Raw genomic sequence first — 22642 nt, 5'->3', positions numbered from 1 at the left:
TTTTTGTTTTTTTTTTTTTTTTTTTTTTTTTTTTTTTTTTTTTTTTGGTATTTCTCATACTTGGTGTTCCCTGCACTTCCTGGGTCTGTGGTTTGGTGTCTGACATTATTTAACTTGGGAAAATTCTCAATCAGTATTGCTTCAAATATTGCTTGTGTTTCATTCTCTCTTTTTCTTCTCATACTCTCATCGTATCTGTATCATGTCTTTTATAATTGTCCCATAGTTCTTGGATACTGTTTTGTCCCCTGTACTTTTTCTCTTTACATGTCAGTTTTAGAAGCTTCCAGTCATAGTCCCAAGCTCAGAGATTCCTTCCCCAGTCATATCCAGTCTACTAATGAATCTAATAGGGTATTTTTTATTTCTGTATTTTTGATCTCTAACATTTCTTTTCCTTTCTTACAATTTCTATCTCTCTGCTTACATTATCCATATGTTCTTGAATGATGTCAATTTTTTTCATTAAAGCCCTTCACATACTAACCACAGTTTTTAAAAATTCTTGGTGTGATAGTTCCAACATTCCTGCCATATTTGATTCTAATACTTGTTCAATCTCTTTGAACTTTTTTGTCTTTTAGTATGTCTAGTAATTTTTTGTTGTAAGGTGAACAAGATGTGCTGGGGAAAAGGAACTGTGTAGTAAAGAGAACTTCAGTAATGTAGTGGTAAGGTGTGGAGGGATAGGGAGCATTCTGTTGTCCTATGATTAGGTTCCACCTCAGTCTTTTGGTCAACCTGTGCCACTGGACTGTGAAGCTCACCAGTACTTCTCAGTGCTAACCACTCCCTCCTTAGGTAGGAAAGGATAGCTGGAGGGGTCTGGAAATACACAATCCCTTTCCCCCAAATAGAAGGTCAGAGGGAACTAAAGTTGGGACCTGCCCTTCCTCCGGGCATTTTAGGCTCTGGTAAAATAGTTTCTTTTGAAAACAGGTCTTGTAAGAAGAACGGAATGTTCTGGCATATTTCAAAATGGTTCATCTCTCCCCCTACTGAAGTACAAGGGGACTCATATTTACTGAGGGTACCTGGTAGGTTATCTGGAGGTAAAACTCATGGGGGAGGGGGGTGTGTGTGGAATCCCCATACCTGTGTCCCCTCGGATTTTTACTCTATGATTTATCCACACTGAGCCTCCAGCAATTTGTTTTACAGTTCAGGTTTTTGTACCCTGGCACTAATTCCTATGGATGGGGTTTCTACTTCTGTGGGTTTCTGCTCTGATAAGTTATGGTTCTCTATATTTGTCTGTCTCTCCACTTTTGGGGGCAGTGGTTTGCCCTATGACTTCACTTCTCTGACAGAGCTAAGAAGAGTTTTCGATTTTTTCAGTTCAGTTTTTTACTTGTTGCGATGGTAAGCTCCTTACATGTTAAAGTGGAAACCGGAAATCTCAAGCTTTTCTTAAAATACATTTTTTAACATCTTAACCATATGTAATCCTAGTAATATATCAAGTCTTTTTTTTAAAAAAATATGTATTAGAAAATACTAGTGACTATGAATTCTTTGTGTGTGGTGAGCCATTTCTCAAAAAGAGCTCTTAAAATGTACAATTTTTGTAAGAAGAAAGCAGTGGTAAAATGTCTTTTAAAACCTATTAAATAAGGTGTAGGGTTACCATGGTTATGTACATAGATTTGCTCTTTTCTTTGATATCCCTAAAATTTTATTCATATATGTACTGTAGTGATACAACAAATTGCAGTTCTAGGCAACAATGGAATTAGTACATTAAGTTCATAGTTAAAATAATTTTGTCAATGTATATGTTGACAAAGAGATCTATGGTCCTTTGAAGTCACTGCTACCTACCATTAAGAAATGATTCTGAGTTGACCCTGAAACAATGTGCCGGTTGGGGTGCCAACCCTCTGCATAGTCAAAAATCTATGTATAACTTTTTACTTCTCAAAACTTAACTATTAATAGCTACTACTGACTAGAAACCTTACTGATAACATAAGCAGTCAACACATACTTTGCATATGTATTATATGCTGTATTCTTACAATAAAGTAAGTTAGAAAATCATATAGAGGAGAAAATACATTTATATTACCATATTGTATTTATTCTTGAAAAAAATCTCAGGATAACTGGACCCAAGCAGTACAAACCTGTGTTGTTCAAGGATCAGCTGGACAATTTTTATAGGCAAGAGTAAAATGTTTTATACTTCCATGTATATACATCTACTGTCAGTCAATATTTCATTAAACTGAAGTCCTGAAAAAGTCTCAAGATTTTTCATAACCAGTATTAATTTGTTAAATTATAATCCTAGTTATATACCAGTTTGTTTAGAAGAATTATCCTAATGATAGTAGCCTGACTCAAAGATATTTTAATTTACCTAGTCTTAATATCTGAATAAATGGACTTTTGCATTCACTGAGCAATAGAGAAAATAAATTAGCAAATTTCTTTGGACTTTGTAGACTCATCAACTTTGCATTCTCATAGCAAATTTGTCATTTTCAAAACTAGACTTTATTTCCTTTACTTACTAAAATGACTCATTTTTATCTCATTTTTCAATAAACTTGATTTTTTAAGACCAAAGTAATTTTGCTCTCTGCTCTATCAGAAAAGTATGATCATTGCATAACAAGATAGTAATAGCATAGCCAACTTAGAAAAAACTGTTAATTGCCCCTATCAGTTTCATTACCAAAAATATATCATCTAGTAGAACACTTTTGATGAATACTCTTTCCCTCACTTAAAGATTTTTTTTATTGGACAAAAAGTTAATCAGGTTCACATCTTAGATCCACAAATACTCTCACATTATAAGAAACACTGCTGAAAGTAAAAAGAATATCTATAATAAACCCTGAATTCAACCTTAATAGTTTTGAAATGTTTCTCTTAAACATACAGGCATTTGACTGTAACACCAATTTTCCTTGAAAGGAAATAATAATGTGGTCATTTACAAAATGCAATAAAACAAATTAACATCAGCAATATGCTGCAAGTAGTCACATATATACATATTTATTATGCTAAATTTTTAGTTCATTGAAATTTCAAAATATTTTGTCCAAGTCTTTCGTTTGATAAATGACCAAATTGTAAACTTCCTGCCTGGCATCACATGAAAAGTCAAAGCCTCATTTAAAGTCAATAATGCCTTTTTGCAATACAAAAGGTGCACTAATTTTGTTTGGCCTCTGAGAAATGCATACTATGGACATATGAAGGAGATGATATGCCTTGAAAGAAGATTAGAAAACAGACTTCCCAAACAGGTAAAGACAAACATATGAAAATGAATAATGCAATCTGAAAGAGTCTAGTCTATTTCTGTAAGTCTGTCCACAAGTATGAACACACCCTTACCTGTTGCAACATCTCAGGTATCACATTGTACTTTTCATCATATAGAGGTAGATGTCATACTGGCAGCATGAACCAATGTCCTTTAGCAAAAAGCAGTTGTAGCTCACAAGCCGAACCTTGCACTCACTACCTACAGAATTTAAATATTTCAGAAGATGACTCAGTAAGTTATACTGTTTAAGACTTTTTGGACCTCTGATTTTTTTTTCATCTTCTTGTCATTATTTGAAGAATAGAAGATCAATAAGGGATTACTGGTTTCTGTTACCTCATTATATATATTATTATTTCAACAGCTCATTAATCAATTCTCTGATTTCAGAAAGTCCTCTATATTTGGAAGAAAAGTAAAGAAGGAGCTACTCTACCTACTTGTACTTCATTTCACTAGTATTGAATAGAATATTACTCATACTAGGTTCCTTATGCTACCAAGTCTTTGGAATAATGAGAATTCTCTGGAAGGATTGGTCTGTATTCAACAAATATAGATTATAGCTTGTAATGTTTCAGGCACTATGCTAGACACTGAACAAAACAGAAGTAGAACACTCCATCATAGAGCTTATAAATCAAACTCATATTCTGTAGGGTTTTGAAACTTCAATAATAAATACAATAACAGCAGCAAGAAAAATGCACTTAAAATATTATATTCATTTTAGCCATATTTAAAGAGAATAAAGAAGGTATTTCAAAACCAGTGGAAAACATACATATGAAGAATCATCTACCTGTAACTATTTTTCACTATGAAATAAATGCCAAGTTCTCTCGACCCAGAACTAAAGAACTAATTGAGTATTATCTCTTCATGATAGGAGATACTGAGAGATATTGGACACAGTGCTACTTCTTGTAGCCCAGAAGAAGGGAGTTGGTAGGCATACAACTGAGAAAGCAAGGAAGCAAAAGGAAGATCACAGGCAGTGCTCATCTTTCATGAGGCTTGAGCTCCTAAGTCTATTTATAAATCAGTTGTTTAAAATTTAGTTTTGCAAATCATGCTTGTATTTTGAAGTAGTCACAAAAGCCTTTTAAACACACGATATAACTGAATACAATTCAAACAATAACAGCAGAAAGTATAGTTGCCAACATACACGGTATTGTAGCTACAAAAATTTCCTTGGCCCCAGAGCTCCTGGGATATTGTCTCAGCGACGGCACATGGACCCCAAGGCCTAATTTCACCTTTCTGTGTGCCCAACAGATACTTTATCTATCTTTATTTTCTGACGGGAAGGAATAAGGAGAGAAAACAACACTGGTAGCCTTATAAGAAAAGCAGTAAAAATAAATGTATATCATTGCCATTGTTTTTCCACTATTTTTATTCACTCATACATTCACCAAATACTGGCTGAGTGCCTACCGCTGCCAGGCATGGCTCTATGTGTTGAAGCAGTAGGTCAGTGATTCAAAAAATGCCTCTGTTCTCACAAAACTCATACCTACTGGAGGAAGCAAACAAGAAATGATTTTTGTTATACAGGGGGAAAAAACCCTAATTCTAGGCAAAGTGATGACAATCTTAAGAAAGAAAACAAGTCATGGTAAGAATGCCAGTTCCACTAGACAGAATGGTTAGGGAATATGTGTCTGAAAAAGTAATGCTTAAAGAGCATTACATTAAAAGACCAGAAAGAAGGGAAAAAAGCAACACATGTGGCTATCTGAAGGAAGGGTGTCCCATGAAGAGGGAACAGCAAGTGTAAAAACCTACAGGAAAGAGGATGCTCATCTTGTTGCCAGGACAGCAAGAAAGCCACAAAGGTTTGAGCAAGTGAGAAGAATGGCCATTTACTGAAATGTGAACAGTGGCAGGATTACCTGGCACTTCATGGGCCACAGGAAGACTTTGGCTTTTATTTTGAAATAAATGAGTATCTACCAATGGCTTTAAGCAGAGAGGCATGATCTTACTCAATTTTTAAATGATCACTTGAATTTCTCGGTTTGGGTAAACGACCATCCTAAGGTGAAAAGGGAGCAAAGCCAGAAGTAGAGAGACCCATTATGAGGATACTGGGGAAACAATATTCAAAGTGAGACACCATGATGATTTCAGAATGTGTGGAAATGATGGGACATAAGTTTGGGATGTAGTTTAAAGGTAGGGTTAAAAGATTTTGTTTAGTTGAGGAGGGCACTTGTTGGGATGAGCACTGGGTGTTGTATGGAAGCCAATTTGACAATAAATTTAAAAAATAATGTGCTCCCACAAAGAGAACTATAAAAAAAGAGAGACTCTGTTTAGGAATTGGATATTTTTTGTCTGTTTTTCTACTGTTCCCTTCTTTCCCTCAAGGGAAGTGGGGCTCTCAGAAAAGATTATGTTCTTATGGATTTTGCATTTATTTTTAAAGTTTGCTGAGAAGTGCAAAATGGTGAAATTTAGGTTTCATCTCCTCTTCTTAGTTTCTGGTATCTCTTACAAGCAGCAAAACAGGTAGAAGATATGAAGATGAGCAAAGTATCCTTGAAGTTCCAGAAATTAGATAATCAACATTAGATCTGCATAGGATGAACCACCACTGCTAGAACTAATAAGCACAATCACTGACTATGTCTAGAAACTATAATACTGAAGCATGATAGGGGCATATGAGGACTTAGTAAATGATCACACACACAAAGTTTGGAAAACTAGGGAGTAATAGACTCTAGCTCTATTTTAATTTTTTAAGGAGTGTAAATAAAGTACCAATGAAACTGAACATATGTATATATTTTCTATGTACATATTATATAGTACAAACACATTTTTTAGGTTTGTTGCATTGTTTCTTAGAGATAGATAAATTTTAATTCTTTGTTGCTCTAATTTTTTTCCACAAAATTTCATTCATTCCCTGGGATTTGAGGTGCAAAATAGGCTTCCATTAGAAAGAGTCGATCAGAGAATATAAAAATTTGGGGAAAATAAAATTTAAAATTTTTCAGAGAGAGAGAAAGAGAGAACATGTGCAAGCAGTAGAGGGGCAAAGGGAGAAAAAGAGAGAGAATCTTAAGCAGGCTCCACAGCCAGCACTGAGCCTGACACAAGCTTGACCTCAGGGCAGTGAGATCATTACCTGAGCCAAAATCAAAAGTCAGGCCCTTAACTGACTGAGCCACCCAGGTACCCCTAAAATTTAATTCTTAACATTTAAAAAAGATCAAAAGCATTAGAAAAATATGAGAAGAATTTAATAAACAAGAAAATAAATTGAGGGGGTCAAACGTACAGTAAGCATGAGTTCCACAAAGAGAAGAAAAAATAGAGGGGAAAAATAATCAAAGGTATAATAGATGAAAAGTTCCTCAAATGGAATAGGAATCCACTTGTTTCTGGATTGCACAGGATCATTTAGTGCTGAGTAGGATGCATTTTAAAAGAGCTACGCCTAGACAGATCTGGACTTAGATTTCCCTGTGAGTTTTTAAGTTTCTAGGTGGAATTTCAGAGCTGACAAGGTAAAGATCCCAATTACCATTTAAGTAAGATAAAACTTATCTTAAAAAGATAAATCAAGGGGCACCTGGGTGGCTCAGTCAGTTAAGCGTCCGACTTCAGCTCAGGTCATGATCTCGCAGTTTGTGGGTTCAAGCCCCGCATCGGGCTCTGTGCTGACAGCTAGCTCAGAGCCTGGAGCCTGTGTCAGATTCTGTATCTCCTTCTCTTTTTGAACCTCCCCTGCTCATGCTGTGTGTCTCTCTCCTTCTCCCAGAAATAAATAAAACATTAAAAAAAAGGATAAATCAAATTTTTATCAGATATCTTGTAAACAACACAGGATAAAAGTCTCCCAAATTTTGGAGGGGATCATACACACAATAATTTACCAATTAACTGGAGGAAAAATTAAGACATTCTGGATATGCAACGACTCAGTTTGCTTCCTATCCACCATCTCTGGAAAACACAACAAGAATAAAATCTTGGAGATATATGCAAGGAGAAAGAAGATAAAAAACCAAATATCAAGAAAGACAAGGGAGTGAAGTAATAAAGTAGACCTCACCAGGAAAATAATGAAAAGAAACTCTAATTTAGAAAAGAAGAACCAGGGAGTATAGAGAAAAATGACTTTAAGAAGGTATATTTCATTTACCAAGTGATACAATTACGAAATTGGAAAAATCATTTTGATATGATGAAAGCATATAATTCTTCTATCAAGAATAGCAAAGAAGGAGATTAGAATTTTCAAGAAAAAGTTAAAGCTCACAGAAAAATCTAAATCCAAATGTGGAAGAAACTGAAATATGGCACAATTTTGAGGAAATAAAGGAATTTAAGAAAATTGAATCTATTTTATCTTGATGCTTAAAATTTATCTTTGGAACAAACCAAGTTTTAATGCTGTGGGATCATTTTTTCCTTCTTTGCATATGCAACCATACCACTTGGTATTATACTGAATTCTACTTATTAAAATCACAACATTGTAAATGCTGGCTTTTTTTTTTTTCTCAATTAGCATTGTGCAACAAAACAAGCACAGGAGAAACAATTGTAGATGAAGGACAGAGTAGAAAGATTACAAACTTAGCAATATAGAATGGTATAGAACACAAAATGTTAGCAGAAGGCAAAGGAGGAAAAGTAGATGGAAACTTGAAATACTAATGTTCATATCTTGCATAGTGGGGAGTTGGAAGCTATGGTTTGATATTGATAATTGTGGAAATTAAGTGTGTTATTGTAGGAAAAATAATAAAGACATATTTATGATTACATTAAATTGTTTTTATTACCATGTACCATTTTTTGAAAAATCACTGTAGAAACTAACCAGCCAAACATCTCCTTTTTTGTGTTTCAGATTTCTCAGAAATGATAGTTCAGACTGGGATGGTAGTCAAGAATATTTCCAACCTACACAAGGCAACCAGTCAGCCTGTCTGCCTGCCTGTCTGCCTATCTATCTATCTATCTATCTATCTATCTATCTATCTATCTATCCTGAGGTCTGCTATGCACTTGGTTGAATGCTAATTATGAAGGGGATTCAATGGATATACAAGATAGGATCCTGGCTCTCAAGGAAACTTCTATCATGATGAAAGGAGGCAGTTGCTGACACATAAATAGCTGATATATTTTAAACTGTTAAGTAATTGAGAGACACTCCAAAACATCTTTCACATGGGCCCCAAATCCCATGACACCACCATGTAAGGCATCTTCATTCTGATGGGAAGCCCCTGGGATTAGCACAACAAGACTATCATCTATCTTTAAGCAAGGTGTGCCAGAGTATCTGTTCTTGTTCCTAAATACAGAATATGAAACAGAATAAGAACAAATAACATCTATATCCTTAGTAGTTTTTAAATCATGCATGCTATCCTTTAGTATTTCTATGGTCAAGCTTGTAGCCTTGTGGTGTACCTAATAAAGATGGTAAAAGATGATGAGAACAGATGAAACTAAGGACTCATCATTTTTATCCTGATTTAAATAATAAAAGGGATGGAAATAGTGTTTCCATCTAGGGGCAATCGTCAGAGACCATGCTGTCAGACTTGTACAATCTCTGTCAGACTCCACTGTTGAAAACACTATGCCAACTCTTGTGCCTAGGACCATTCAGGAATGGTCATACCTTTGAACAGAACCATACCTTTGAGCAGAGTGCTGGATGCATCCTGGGAAATTCCCCACCTGACCAGTCTGTCAGTCTTACAATTTCCATATCATTATGCTTTTTAAAAGATCATAGTATTGATTCTTTCTTATGGGTCTATATACTCCAGAAGCACAAGGAGAGTGGCTTTCTTCTTTCATAACACGTCGATGCTCAACATAAGCTTGAGGAATAAGCAAATACTTATTCAGTCACTGCAACTGTGCCAAGTAATATCCTGGATGTCTTATTTACATTAACTCATAATTTATTCCCTCTTGGAAACATGGGAGTTAAAAAATTACTAGCTATTCCTATTTCACAGATGGAGCAGATTCAGGGAGCCTAAAGCTACTATGTTGAATAACAACATACACAGCTTATAAGAAGGAAAGTCAGGATTCAAAACTAGATCTTCCTAATCCTAAAGACCAAACTGTTGAATGGCAGCCAGCTGTTTAAGAATTCATTGTGATCCATTAGAAATAAGGAGGCAATGTAGATTCCTTTGGTGGGAAAATACAGTGAAAAGCAGGAATAACCATAGACGGATGGAAAGAAAGGTCACACAGGTCAGAACACCAAGGAGGAAGAAATTACAGTACTATAGGAATGGAGCAAAAATAAGGTGATATTAAATATAATTCAAAATGTATACTGAGGTTTAAAGCCCTATGTCCCTTTTTCTCCTCAGTAAAATGGGGATATATAGCACAAACAAAAAGGAGGTTGTGTGAGAATAAGATAATCTCTGTAAAGTGCCTAGCATGATGCTTAACACAATGTAAGAACACAGTCAATAGTGGCTACTATTAGAATGATAGATATCCTATTATGTAATTTGAGGTAACTGTTTTTTCCTTCCCATGTCTCCATTTTCTCAACTGTAAATGCAACAGATAGGTTGGAGAGTCTCTAAAGTCCTTTTTTGGCTGATAACAATTTATGGTTCTATGTTTGAAAATGGACTATATTTTTGCAAATCTGATGAGTGATTTATTGAAATGTCTGAAGTAAATGTGGTGGGAATCCAGGTGGCAATACTTTAAAAACAATTGGAAACAACTCTAGTTTACATAGCTAGATCTAAAATATAAAAGCATTCAAACACACATATATGTGCAAATAGAATTAAACCCACAGTTCAGGGGAAAAAAACCTGTTAAAATTTCAAAGGAAAGTAGATGAAAGTCTTTGATAATTTGTCACAAGTAGGAAAGTTGGAAACATATCTTCAGAATGTTCATAATTTGTGAGAGAGCATTTATTCTTAAAAACTCTCTATATTCTCCTTATTTTTTTAATTTGTTTTCCCCCTCACCATTTTAGGAACTTTTCCATGTTAAACAAAATTGCTGGTGTTTACTTGAATGAATGCCACCACTTTGTTATTACATATTTTAAATTATCCTGACCTTTTCCTTTATCATGATTCTACAAGATAAGATGGGGTTCCCCCCCATATAATTGCAGATATAAACTCTTAAACAGATTATAATTTAAGTAGTTCTAAGTAAACATATTCAGTGATTTTGGAAAGCATTTCTATATATACTAGGAAAGGCATATTTTCAAACATAAAACAAAAAATGAATGAAGAACAATTTTAAAACATGAGAAAATGGCATCTCTAACTCTAACCATTTCTAGCAGGTATGCATTCACGTTATTAGTGATGGTTAAGCTGCCACAATAGTTTCTAACAGAGTCTGAGTCAGCTTGGTTATGAGAAAGAGTGACACTCTTATGAGCTTCAGTCTTTGGATACCTTCAGTCTTTGGATACTAAAGCGCTTAGTCACCTGTCAGGGTTAAAAGCTACTATTTTAAGTTCAAAGTGGAAAGCTCCCTTTGAGTGGTAACACTAGTTTAAAATAACAATGTGGGGGTTTGGGGGAAAGCCTCCTTTATGCATCTACCATTCCCCCCACCCCACCTCCCTCCGCACCAAATATTACTACAGTCAGTGCTTTCTTATTCTGTATCAATATTCATGATCCAGGTCGCTAAACAATTTATGAGAAACAGACCACTCCTTCTACCCCCATTGCTGCATCACTGGTGTACAGAATTCTGGAACAGTGTGTGTAAACATTAAAGCCATGTGTGCCTGACCACATGGGAAGGCATCAGCATGACCTGGAACTCCCATGCAAGAGGGAACACCTGGCGCCAGTCATAACATCACCAAGCCAGCTGTTTGTTTATGTGTACACTATTTGATTCCTCAGCTGTCTTATAAAAGAACCATATAAGAAAAGTTTACACAAATGACCTTGAGGATTTTGTGCAACTTCATGGTATCTGGAAAAATGAATGACATCAGTTATTTTCTTCACTTTATATTCAAAGACAGAAATATTTAGTATGGTTCATTTAATTAACCATTTCTACAAAGAGGACTTCACTGATATCAAAAGTCCAAAATACACGCGCAAGGACACGTGCGCACCAACACACATGTAGACACACACTCAGTAGAAAATGAGAGGGGATAAACTAAAATTTTCATATTGCTCTTTGGTGAATCTTTCACATTCAACCTACCATTTTGATATTTTGAGATAATTGCCACTAAGTCTCATCTTTATGGAGGGAGTCCATCCATTAAATAAACCAAATTTTATATTGCATGCTTGCCCCTTCAAGTGAAACCAAAGTACAATCAAATGAAAGTTGTATTTAAATCTTTTCTTAACAGAAATGCATTAGTTTATAGCCTTTATCAAATTCTGAGCACTTTCAGTTTATAATCATATATAATTTACTGTCCAACAAAGGTCTAAGAGAATACTAATGTTCTGATATATCATAAGATAATTTTTGTGAAACCCCAGGAGTGTTTAAAATTGGCACTGCTCTTAGTAGAAAAGGGTAATTATAAATTATAATTATAAGGAATTTCACACAGACTTTCATTATTTGGGGCAAGGGTGATTAAGATAAATACATTATCTTTAGACCAAAACAACAAAAAGCAAGCAAATGAAAAAGAATCTTTTTAAGACTATATCTACTTTCACCAAATCTTACTTCAATGTATTAAAAATGTACAATATATTTTAACTGATAAACACTAAATAAATTATATCTTTTCAAGTCCAGAAGGAACTTTTTACTCAGTAACAGGGATGAAAAATGCCCATCCTTAGATTTCATTGTGTTGGTTAAATGAGTCATTTCTTTGGCAATTTCTTCCAAATATGAGCAGATTCAGATGTTAAACAGCTAAACCTTAATTTTGAAGCCTCATATGTAAATAATAAATTTGGACAGATAATCTCTAAATTATTTCCGATCTAAACTTCTCTTCTACCAAACAGTACTTAAAACAAAAGATTTTTGGTGCTTTGTTTATATCTTGGGGAAGATTCTTTATTTTTAAAAGCTAAACAAATTCCTTTTGTTTATAGTACTACATTTCAAAGATTCTGATTTTCCTTTTTTTTTTATTTTTTAGAAAGGTAGTACAGGCCTTTTTAACTATGAGTTCATTTTTTGATGGTCTAATTTCAAGTTTTTGTTATACATGGTTTCTATGTTTGGATAATCAATGGTGATACCCATCTAAAATGATCCTTAGACTCAATACAAAAAAAAAATCCCTCAAAATTTACTCATATTTTAGAGATTCCAACAAGTCAGCTTACAATTTATGATGAAAAGCACCAGAAAACAGTATACCAGATACAGGATTAAATCTTTAAATTAGTGTGCTTTAATTTTTTAAACTCAACTTTCTTTTTATTGATAAATATAAATGATAAATTCTCAAAGTCTATCTGGGAAAGGAAGAACAATTCTCTAAGTATAGAGACCTATATTTTCTCTGTTTGTTTAAACACAAGTCTTAATGTAGAATTTAAAAGCAGAGGAGGGCTGAGGGAGGTGTGATATTGAAGAATTGAAAAGGGCCTGGGGAGGAAGAGTGGTGACTGCAGAAAGGGAAAAGGGAGATAATCAATTAATAATCCTTGAGTGTTCCGTGGTTTGAGTGTTAGTTTGGCATGTCAGATTATGAATTCTGTTGCATCTCAAGATGCTTACAAATTCAAAAATAGACTTCATACACTTTTTTTTAAGGCATTTGTGAGACTGGGCGGCAGGTGAGACCTCTTTGTCTCAGTGGCACTGTAAACTACAACCAGAACCAAAATACAATCTGCCCGCATTTACCAAAATCACAAAAAACGTTTGGCAGAACTGGTTCCATTTGCTGAAGGAGGGGGAAGAAAAAAAGATCAATCCTGTATTAAAGCACAGCCTCTGAGACTTCAGTAGGAAAACTGCATATTGGGTGGATCCTGACCTAGACACCTTGATCTTTGGTTCATGACCCTGTCAGAGCCAGACAAGGGCTCGCTGACTATGAATTAAACTGTTTGATTCCTCCGCCCACAGACACACAAAGCCCGCACTCTCCCAGCTGTTACATAAGAGTCTCTGGAATCCTAGGATGGTGTTTGTAAATAGCGCTGCCATGCGCACGGTACCCACGTGTCAGAAGTTGACGCTTGGCGTGTAACTGGAAAGCAAGAAAGCATCCGCAAGCTCCAAAGAGAAATCTCCCATTTCTTTGCCCCTAAAAATGAGCATGTGCCTGTCAAGGGACTGTCTCTACGAGTGATTTATTTTTTTCTTTTCTTTTCCTTTCCTTCTTCCCTTCCCCTCCTCCTCCAAAAAAATTGCTGGGAGAAAGGACAGGAGAAATGACCAATACCCAGTGCATTCCTTCCCTTCTTTAAGCAACATCTAACTAGAGGACAGGATCACAATTAACTGCCTTTCCTAATTAAATTTGAGGCAAGTTTTGAAATCTCAGCAATGCATCCTGAATGCACTTTCTACCTCCTCTTAAATAATCTTAAAAAAGATTTCTCCTTTTTTTCTCACTTACTTCAGTGTGAACTGAAATATTATGAGGGAGGATTATACAACAACTAGAGAGAAATATGCTAAGTAGGCAAATGGTTTGCAAAATGACAATTTACATCTAAATAAAATTACAACATGGCCCTTTCAGTAAAAGTATACAATGGCTCTGAGTAAGGAGAAACACAATTTAGTGTTTTATTTGTCTTACTTTAATTTTCACCTTCATCTACATTCATTGTATCTTTTATAGTGGGTTTGTGAACAGGAGATAAGTAAACTTCATTTCTAAAGGAGACTGAATTCTAACCAATATTAGTGGAAAATGTCAATATCAAGATGTTTTTTAAAAAATATTTTTAATGCTTATTTAGTTTTGAGAGAGAGAGCAAGGGAGGGGTGCAGAGAGGGGGAGAGAGGAGCGGAAGCAGGCTCTTTGCTGACAACCAAGAGCCCCATGTGAGGCTTGAGCTCACAAGCCATGAAATCATGACCTGAGCAGAAGTCGGACATTTAATCAACTGAGCCACCCAGGTGCCCCTCAATATCAAGTTTTTTTTACCCCTAAAGACGGTACATTTCCTATATCCCTCAGTTTTATTTAAAGCATGACAAATTGTAACCATGCAAAAAAAAAAAATCGAAGTAAAACTGTCAGTAGCAAATTAAACTAGTGATTTGAAAAATACTCTGATTTCAACAAAATCTCAAGCATGTCTTTAAGTCATTTTAAAATGTTATATCCTATCTCTTATACAATTGGTAAAAAACGTTTTTATTTTTGGGGTTTTTTTTGGTAGAACATGTTTTTAAATTATATATTAAAAGTAGTTGATGTCTATAAAATTTCCTACTTGAATTAAGAATCACATTTAAGAGTAAACAGGTTAGGTTTCAAAATACTGAAAATTCAGTTCCCAAAGTTAATAACCAAATGCCCTTACCAATTTTGATTTTCAGTAGAAACACATAATTGTATTAGAACTATTAAAAAGATAAGCCCTAAGCAAAATGTCTACTAGCTTTACTTTCTGCCAACACGGTTTTCTACAAGTTATGATGAGATACACATTCCAAAATTAAGTACAACTTTGTTTTAATTTCAACTATATATATTATAACTTCCTAGGAGAAAAAAATCATTTGAGTGGATCTACTGGAATAAAAATAGATTAAATCTAGAGTACAAAGTTTAAAATATAAGCTTTCCTGCTAAAATGTACCTGCTTCTCTTTTTACTGAAACAAATAATTAATGTGGTATTTTTAGGTTAGAAAATATGTTCTTCCTTCATGTTTGACAAGTATCCATATATGGTATTTTTCCTTTCACCAGCTCTCTTTGCTACCTTAAACTATAAATGTAAGTGAATTAATGTTTTAATAACTGGATTCACTTTTTAAGATGCTTATTCTAATTCTGTGAACTATCAGACACTTTACTTGCAGAAGTGACTTCTTGTTCTGTTATGATGTATGCAGTAAAACAAACAAAAAGTTAATAATCATCCAAGCTAATTAGAGGGTGTATAAAAGTAATCCTTTTAATGCAAAAATCATGAGAGTTATAAAAGAGCTGAGAGAACTTTATAGCCAGTGGCAAATATGAAATTCTATAACTTCAAAGTTAAGAGACTTCAAACAAAAAAAGTGGAAAAAGGCTGAAGGAACAAACAGATTAAAAAATAAATTAATAGGAACAAGACAGTATGTTAGGGATGGAATCTGGGTGTGGTATCATTGTATTATTTTCAGATTCTGGCACTTTAGAAGCAAGCACAGCTAATAATTAAGTTTTTTTTAATAGTTGCTCTTATTTCTTAATGTAGACAGGAGAGAAACACAGGAGGAATAACTCAGAGATAGATCGTGTTATATCCTCTGTGTTTCACTATTATTGTGTAAGCCTTTTTTTCTTCTACATTGCTAGACCAAATATATGAATTTGAGGAGAAATACTATAATAAAAACTCATCTTGAGAACTGAGTGAGTAGTTTTCATTAAGGTATAATCTGGACATAGAAACTAGTTGAATACTCTATCAAGAAAACAAGTGACTTGAAAAGGCAGGCTTTAGCAATGGCTACTGAGATATGGCAATAGTAGTTAAAATGATCATTACTCTGTAGCATTCACAGAACTGTAACAAATCTCAAAATTATAAAAGTAGCAAGTGAAAAATATCAATACTATGTATCGCATGCCTTAATGGGAGATTTGCTATGTCTCTGCCTGATCATAGAGAGTTTTGTTCCCTGAAGAGAGCAGTCCACCAGCTAAAAGTCACAGCCCAACATATCCTGTATCCTATATTTTTAATTTATTTGAAAAAAATTACAATATTTGGAAGAGCATTTAAAAAGCAAAGATGGAGTAGCACACTAAAGTCCAGTGAACAACTTTTGAATAGTATGGAGANGGAGGACCAGTTTTATTTTGTACCTCAATGCTTTCTACAACAATCACTCCATCAGCTTGATAGAATAAAGATTCTAACCTGAGCATCTAACTTACATTTCTTGCAAATATACAATAAATTTATAGATAGGTACTATATGTAATCATACTTCCTAAAAGTAGAATTCTAGGCCATTTCTACAGCTATTCCTTAAAAAAAAAATACTGATTACAGCAATTAGATGAAGCCAAGGCCTTTCTTTATCAAGTACAATAATATATATACATTATTAAAGCGGAATGCTTCCAGAACATTGAATCTCCCCCACTTTAGTTATATCTTAGCTCCAAACTATGGGATCAGATTGGCAGCAAATCAACATTCTCATCAGAATAAAAAGGGAGAGAAGCATTGCTCAACAAGAAGAATGTCTGGTATCTAGAATCACATTAGGTTAGAAATTCAAATAAAACCAATCCTAAGTAATTCACCCTGTGTGTCCATAACTAAAAGTCCTAATTTTATAGGGACAAGTCCTAAAACTCACTGGTGCCATGTTTCTACAAAGACATGCATAGCACCACATAATTCAATTCAAACAGTACCCTGCATTTTTTTTTTTTATGTTTTTTATTTATTTCTAGGAGAGAGAGAGAGAGCGTGAGCAGGGGAGGGTCAGAGAGAGAGGGAGTCACAGACTGAAGCAGGCTCCAGGCTCTGAGCTGGCAGTCAGCACAGAGCCCGACGCGGGGCTCGAACCCACGAACCGCGAAATCATGACCTAAGTGAAAGTCGGACGCTTAACCGACTAAGCCACCCAGGCGCCCCAGTACCCTACATTTCTTTGCATGAGGTAAGAGATACTTTCTGAACACCAAATACCTTCTCAGTGGTATGCATTGTTTTTAACTTTATTTAGACACAACTCACATATAATAAAATTCACTCCCTTAAAGTATATAATTGAGTACTTCTTAGGAGTTGTACAAACATTACTATGTTTATTGGCTCCAAAGAAAAGCCCATATCTATTAGCCATCAGTCCTCTGCCTCTTCCCCCCTAGCAATAAGTAATCTACTTTCTGCCTTTTTAGATTTGCTGATTCTGGACATTCCATATAAGTGAAATCATATCATATGTGGTCTTTTGTTATTTACTTCTTTTAAAGTTCACCTATGATGCAGCATATATTAGACCTTAATTCCTTTTTATTGCTGAATATTATTCCATTGTATGAGTATGCCACAGCTTATGCATTTATGAGCTGATGGACATTTGGGTTGTGCCAGTTTTTGACAATTACTAATAATGTTGCTATGAATATTCAGGTACCAGTTTTTGTGTAGACAAATTGTGTGCATTCTAAGTCTCCTCTTATGACTTTCCCTGCATAGCCTACATTATAGCTTTACTTTTTTGTTAATGGTAATGAGGCAGAATAGCATAGTGGTTGAAGGACTGGGCTCCAGAGACAGACTGCCTACTTCAAACCTAAGCTAAGGTACATACTGGCTGTATGATTTTGGTTATCCAACCTCACTATGATTCAATTAGCTCAAGAGAGATGAGGATAATAACACCTATCGCTAGAGTTGTGATAAGAATTAGATGACATAAATTACAATGTAATAAATCATTAAACAACTTAAAATATTTTGAACACAAAGGCCATTTTGTGCAAAAAACACTTCTAAGTAAACAAAAGCCTATATTCTGATTAACATTTTGATAAGGAATGATAGCACAGCCACATGATCGATGAAGTAGAACTGTGTTAAACTTTTCTGTTTCCAGGAAAAAAGGGTTAAAGATATCGGACAATGGGATAAAATGGTATGGAACTAAATATACAATATACAAATGAACACATCAAACTAGGGGAAGCTGAGTAAGATTGGTAGAATATATCAATGACAGTATTTTGGCTGTGATATTTCAGTTTTACCAAAAGTTACCAGTAGGGAAACTGGACAGCATGTATATGTCCAATTATTATTATTTCATACAGCTGCATCTGAATCTATAATAATCTTAATAGAGATTTCAATTAAAAATACGTGCTCTTCAGGTAAATTTACTAAAATTCATTAAGCTGTATGTTTACAATGGATGGCTTTTATGAGTCATTTGCCATAGCCTGTAGGAGTTACACTTAAGGAAAAACCACCATCATTACTACCATCATCACCACTACCAGTGAGAACAGATTACACATTTTCTCATTAAATGACATTACTTTTTTCCAGTTTTAGGTCATTCGTGACTTTTTCTCTGCTTTTAAGATAAACTGACATACAATATTATGTAAGTTTAAGGTGTACAATGTAATGACTTGATGTATGTACATACTGAAAATGATTACCACAAAAGGTTAGCTAACACACACCCATCACCTCACATACTTACAATTTTTGATATACTCTTTTGACAGATATACTTCCAAACATATTTTGAAATACTGTTATATATTTTGAAATACTGAAATATATTTTGAAGTATTGTACATGATAGTCACGGTGGAATACGTTACATTCCAGAATGTACTCATCTTATAAATGGAAGCTGTCCTCCATTACATCTTGACTGAGTAGATCACCACTACATTTAATTATGGAATAAACAGATGTAGAAATCAGCACCTCTCTTCCAAGAGACATAAATCTAATTTAAAATAAATATGTATAGCAAGTTTAGTGAAGCAACCAGTACAGTTTACGTCCTAACTTGTCCACCAAAAACACTTCATCTCAACTTATTCATCTCTTAACTTAATTCTCAGATTATTTGGACCTTGATTTCAAGTCAGTTTGAGTAACAGCCCTGAGTAAATACAAAACATTGAGTTCTAGATTCTTAAAATTGCAGGTAGGTTGACATTATCATGGAATATGTTTTTACACAAAATATTGAAAATCCACCTAGTATCTATTTCTACTTTCTGCAGCTTGGCATATTTACCGAAATTTCATGACAAGTGGAAAAAGCAAAAATCAAAGCTGATAGAATTTTCCTATTTTGGAATGGGCAACCAGAATCTTTTTTATTGTGAAAAGATTATATGTCTATCTTAAGTTAGGGATTTTCTGCAATGTACAATCTAGGATCAGAATAACGCTGGAAAGATCAGACACTTAAGACCCTTTTTGGCTTGCAGTCACAGTGCTTCAAGGGCTCTCCCTTGCCCTGTCCTCCTCCTGTACATGTGGGCCTCTCCCTTCCTACTGTATATATTTATTTTGTACCATATGCCAAGGTATATAGCTGTACTATCTACCCTCCTTAAATAATGTCACAGTATTCCCTGAGTTTGGGAAGTGAGTCAAAATAGAAATTGGAGATCTAGACCAAGTAAATACTGTATATTTGGCAAAATCATTTGTGGTTGTGTTCTTCAGCACAATTTCCAAAATAACCACCAGCTCTACTTGGCAACCCAATTCTCCCACAGTTAAGATTCCAATTGTAAAGTTGGCTTGTGCGAGTTTCCTGCTACTGGCTTTGGTGCCATTACCATGCTTAAGAACTACTATGCAATGGTGGCATAGTCATTGAGGAAATGTTATTTTGATGAACCAACACTGACAGCTGCTCCAAATTTTAACCTGTCTATATGGTTGTTTATAAAACAAAGAAGTTCCCCTCTAGTGATTTGAGATGGCTAGGTAAGGCTTAAATTCTGCTGGGCAACAACTGAACTCACAGAAGAAATCAGAACATAAAAAAAGCAAGTTTCATATTTCTTAGTAGTAGATATTCTAACATCCTTTTGAAGATATTTTATTTCAAGATAATTTCAAAGAATTCATAAGAATTTACGAACCTGGATCTGGGGCATAATGTGAAATCAGGTTTCTTCTAAGTGTGTCTGTGAATTATAGGAAAGGTTTCTTACTGAGATCAGCAAATAAGGAAATGCAATTTATTTATTTTTTATTTTTTTAATGTTTGTTTGAGAGAGAGAGAGAGAGAGAGAGACAGACAGACAGAGTGTGAGCAGGGGAGGGGCAGAGAGAGAGGGAGACACAGAATCTGAACAGGCTCCAGGCTCTGAGCTGTCAGCACAGAGCCTGATGGGGGCCTTGAACACACAAACCATGAGATCATGACCTGAGCTGAAGTCAGACCCTTAACCGACTGAGCCACCCAGGTGCCCCAGGAAATGCATTTTAATAGTGATATTTGACTTACAACTTTGTGTGGGGGTGGAGCCTTGGAGGAATTGATAGAGAAATTATAACTTCAGCAAGTGAAACCAAAACATTAACTCCAGTTTTTGTTACCTAATACAAGTCCAGTGCCCAAACAGGACTTTGGAAGTCTGTCACAATAACTGCTTGGCAGGTGCATTTCACTTGTTCTGGAAGTGAGGTTGACCTGTCCATGTGCCACTGCATCAAAATCATACCAACCTCTTTGACTGCTGTCATGGACCAGCACAGTGCCAGATATAATTAAGGCTGTAGTTGGTAAATGTGTGCATTTAAACAAAACAAGGGACTCCCTTCTTTCCAAGTTAATTTCTCATTAACCACTAGTTCAGTAATAAAATAAGCAAAACAATATTGCAGATTAAAAAAAAGATCTACCTTGTAATTGTCCACCATCACTCCCATAAAATGCAATTGTTCAAGACAGTTCTATCTATGTAATTCTGGGAACATCCAGGTGGTACTATCACACATATGGTAAATAAAATACAGACATTATGTCTTTTACAGTAGACTATCCTATAGTGATTCAAATAACTTCTCTTTTATAATAAAGGAGAAAGTGGTACTTATATTCAGAATGATGAATATATATACATCTCCTCCTTAAAATCATTTAAGCTCCTTATACGATATTAAATTAATATCTATTTTCAGCATACTAATAGGACACATAAAATAACAAAAGAGTCTAAATTTGATAACAGGAAAGAACAAATCTTCATGGTCACAATAAAATTATTAACTGATGTATGTATTCTTATTTACCAATATGAATGAAAATGTTACACCTGTTATTAGTTGAATAACTTGGAGAAAGCATATATCACAGCATTTGAAAAGTCTCCAAAAAGCAGTTAGATATTAGTCTGTTAGCAAAAAGAACTGTTTACTTTTAATTCTGAATTGCTGGAATAATTAATCATAGTTTTCTCAACAAATAGTAAGCATTTATGCCAAACTCCTAAGCAATTCCTTTATTATTTTAGGACAAATAAGAACTAACCAAATGAGCTGTTTCTATTCCAGAGATCAGTAATACTTCCCCCTTGTAATCATGTGAAATAACCTCCAGTATCAATGATTAAAGTGAACTTAACTGCTGTTTCAAAGATCAAAATAGAAAGTGTTACAAAGTGAACTACAGAGGACAAATGACTTTGGAAGTCTGATTTTGGAAGTAATGTCCACTATTGTGCTCTTTATTCTGTCCATTTTTAATCATATACATGCCTTCTAAACTTAAGTTTGACTTTCCAATCCTTCACTAATACTTCTCTGCTTAGTAACATTGAAAAACTATTATTTATTGTGTTGAAATTTATATTCTGCCTCAAACCTGTTATAAAACACACATGCAAACATGTAAAAGAATATAACACTCGTCCAGTATTTCAAGTTTCCATTAAAATGCAAATATAATGATTTCATTAACCAGGCAACAATACCCAGAGTCTTAAACCCAAAGCAAAGCAAACCAGACCTATACCTTTTCTCTTTAAACCTCAACTTCCCCTAAGGAACAATCTTACTCTTATGTTGATTCATTTGTTGATGAATATTTTTATTTGGATTTGCCAGTATAACCCCTTATTAGAGAGGAGAAAGCACAATGTGAGACTTGAGATTTTAAATTCATGGATGCATCCTACCTTACACAGGAAAATATAAAAAAACCTATTTCAGTAAATCTTAAGCAAACAACTGGAAAATAACCCTATGCTCGATTCTTAAATACTAAATGAAGGGGGTGGGGGAAACAGTCGATGCAATTAAAAGTAAGTCCTGAAGGTAACACTCAGTAAATAACACTTCTATTTCGTAGTCGACCTTGTCAGGAGTCTATCCAGGCCACACTTTGTCATAGGTAGAAAACTCTCCATAGAAACTCTGTTGGCTTAATAACACTAGACAAGCAGCCCCAGTGAAAAGATTCGGCAAGACTGGAGTGTGTGTGTGTGAGTGTAGACGAAGGAGGGGAGAGAGGGAGAGAGAGAGAGAGAGAGAGAGAGAGAGAGAGAGAGAGAGAGAGACGGACACAGGGGCAGATTAATAAAAGACCAAAGAAAAGAAAGCAACCAAGACAGAGAGAGAAATTTGGATGGGGCTGTTAGAAATCCGCTCCCTACTTCTCCGTTTCTTTGCTGGGATTGGGTTTCATTTCTTTCGGCGCCCCTGACCTTGCCGTCTTCTGA

General features: G+C 34.9%; 1 protein-coding gene across 3 annotated transcripts in view; it reads right to left on the bottom strand.

Annotated features, from left to right (window-relative positions):
* TET2 (tet methylcytosine dioxygenase 2) overlaps positions 1-22642 on the bottom strand; it is a 127040-nt gene that overhangs the window by 103520 nt on the left and 878 nt on the right. The gene's annotated exons all lie outside the window — the stretch shown is intronic.

The sequence above is a fragment of the Crocuta crocuta genome, unplaced genomic scaffold (assembly GCF_008692635.1).
Source record: "Crocuta crocuta isolate KB4526 unplaced genomic scaffold, BGI_CrCroc_1.0 scaffold92, whole genome shotgun sequence".
NCBI lineage: Eukaryota > Metazoa > Chordata > Mammalia > Carnivora > Hyaenidae > Crocuta > Crocuta crocuta.
Note: the sequence above shows the minus strand (reverse complement) of the source record. Positions and strands in the feature narration are given on the sequence as shown.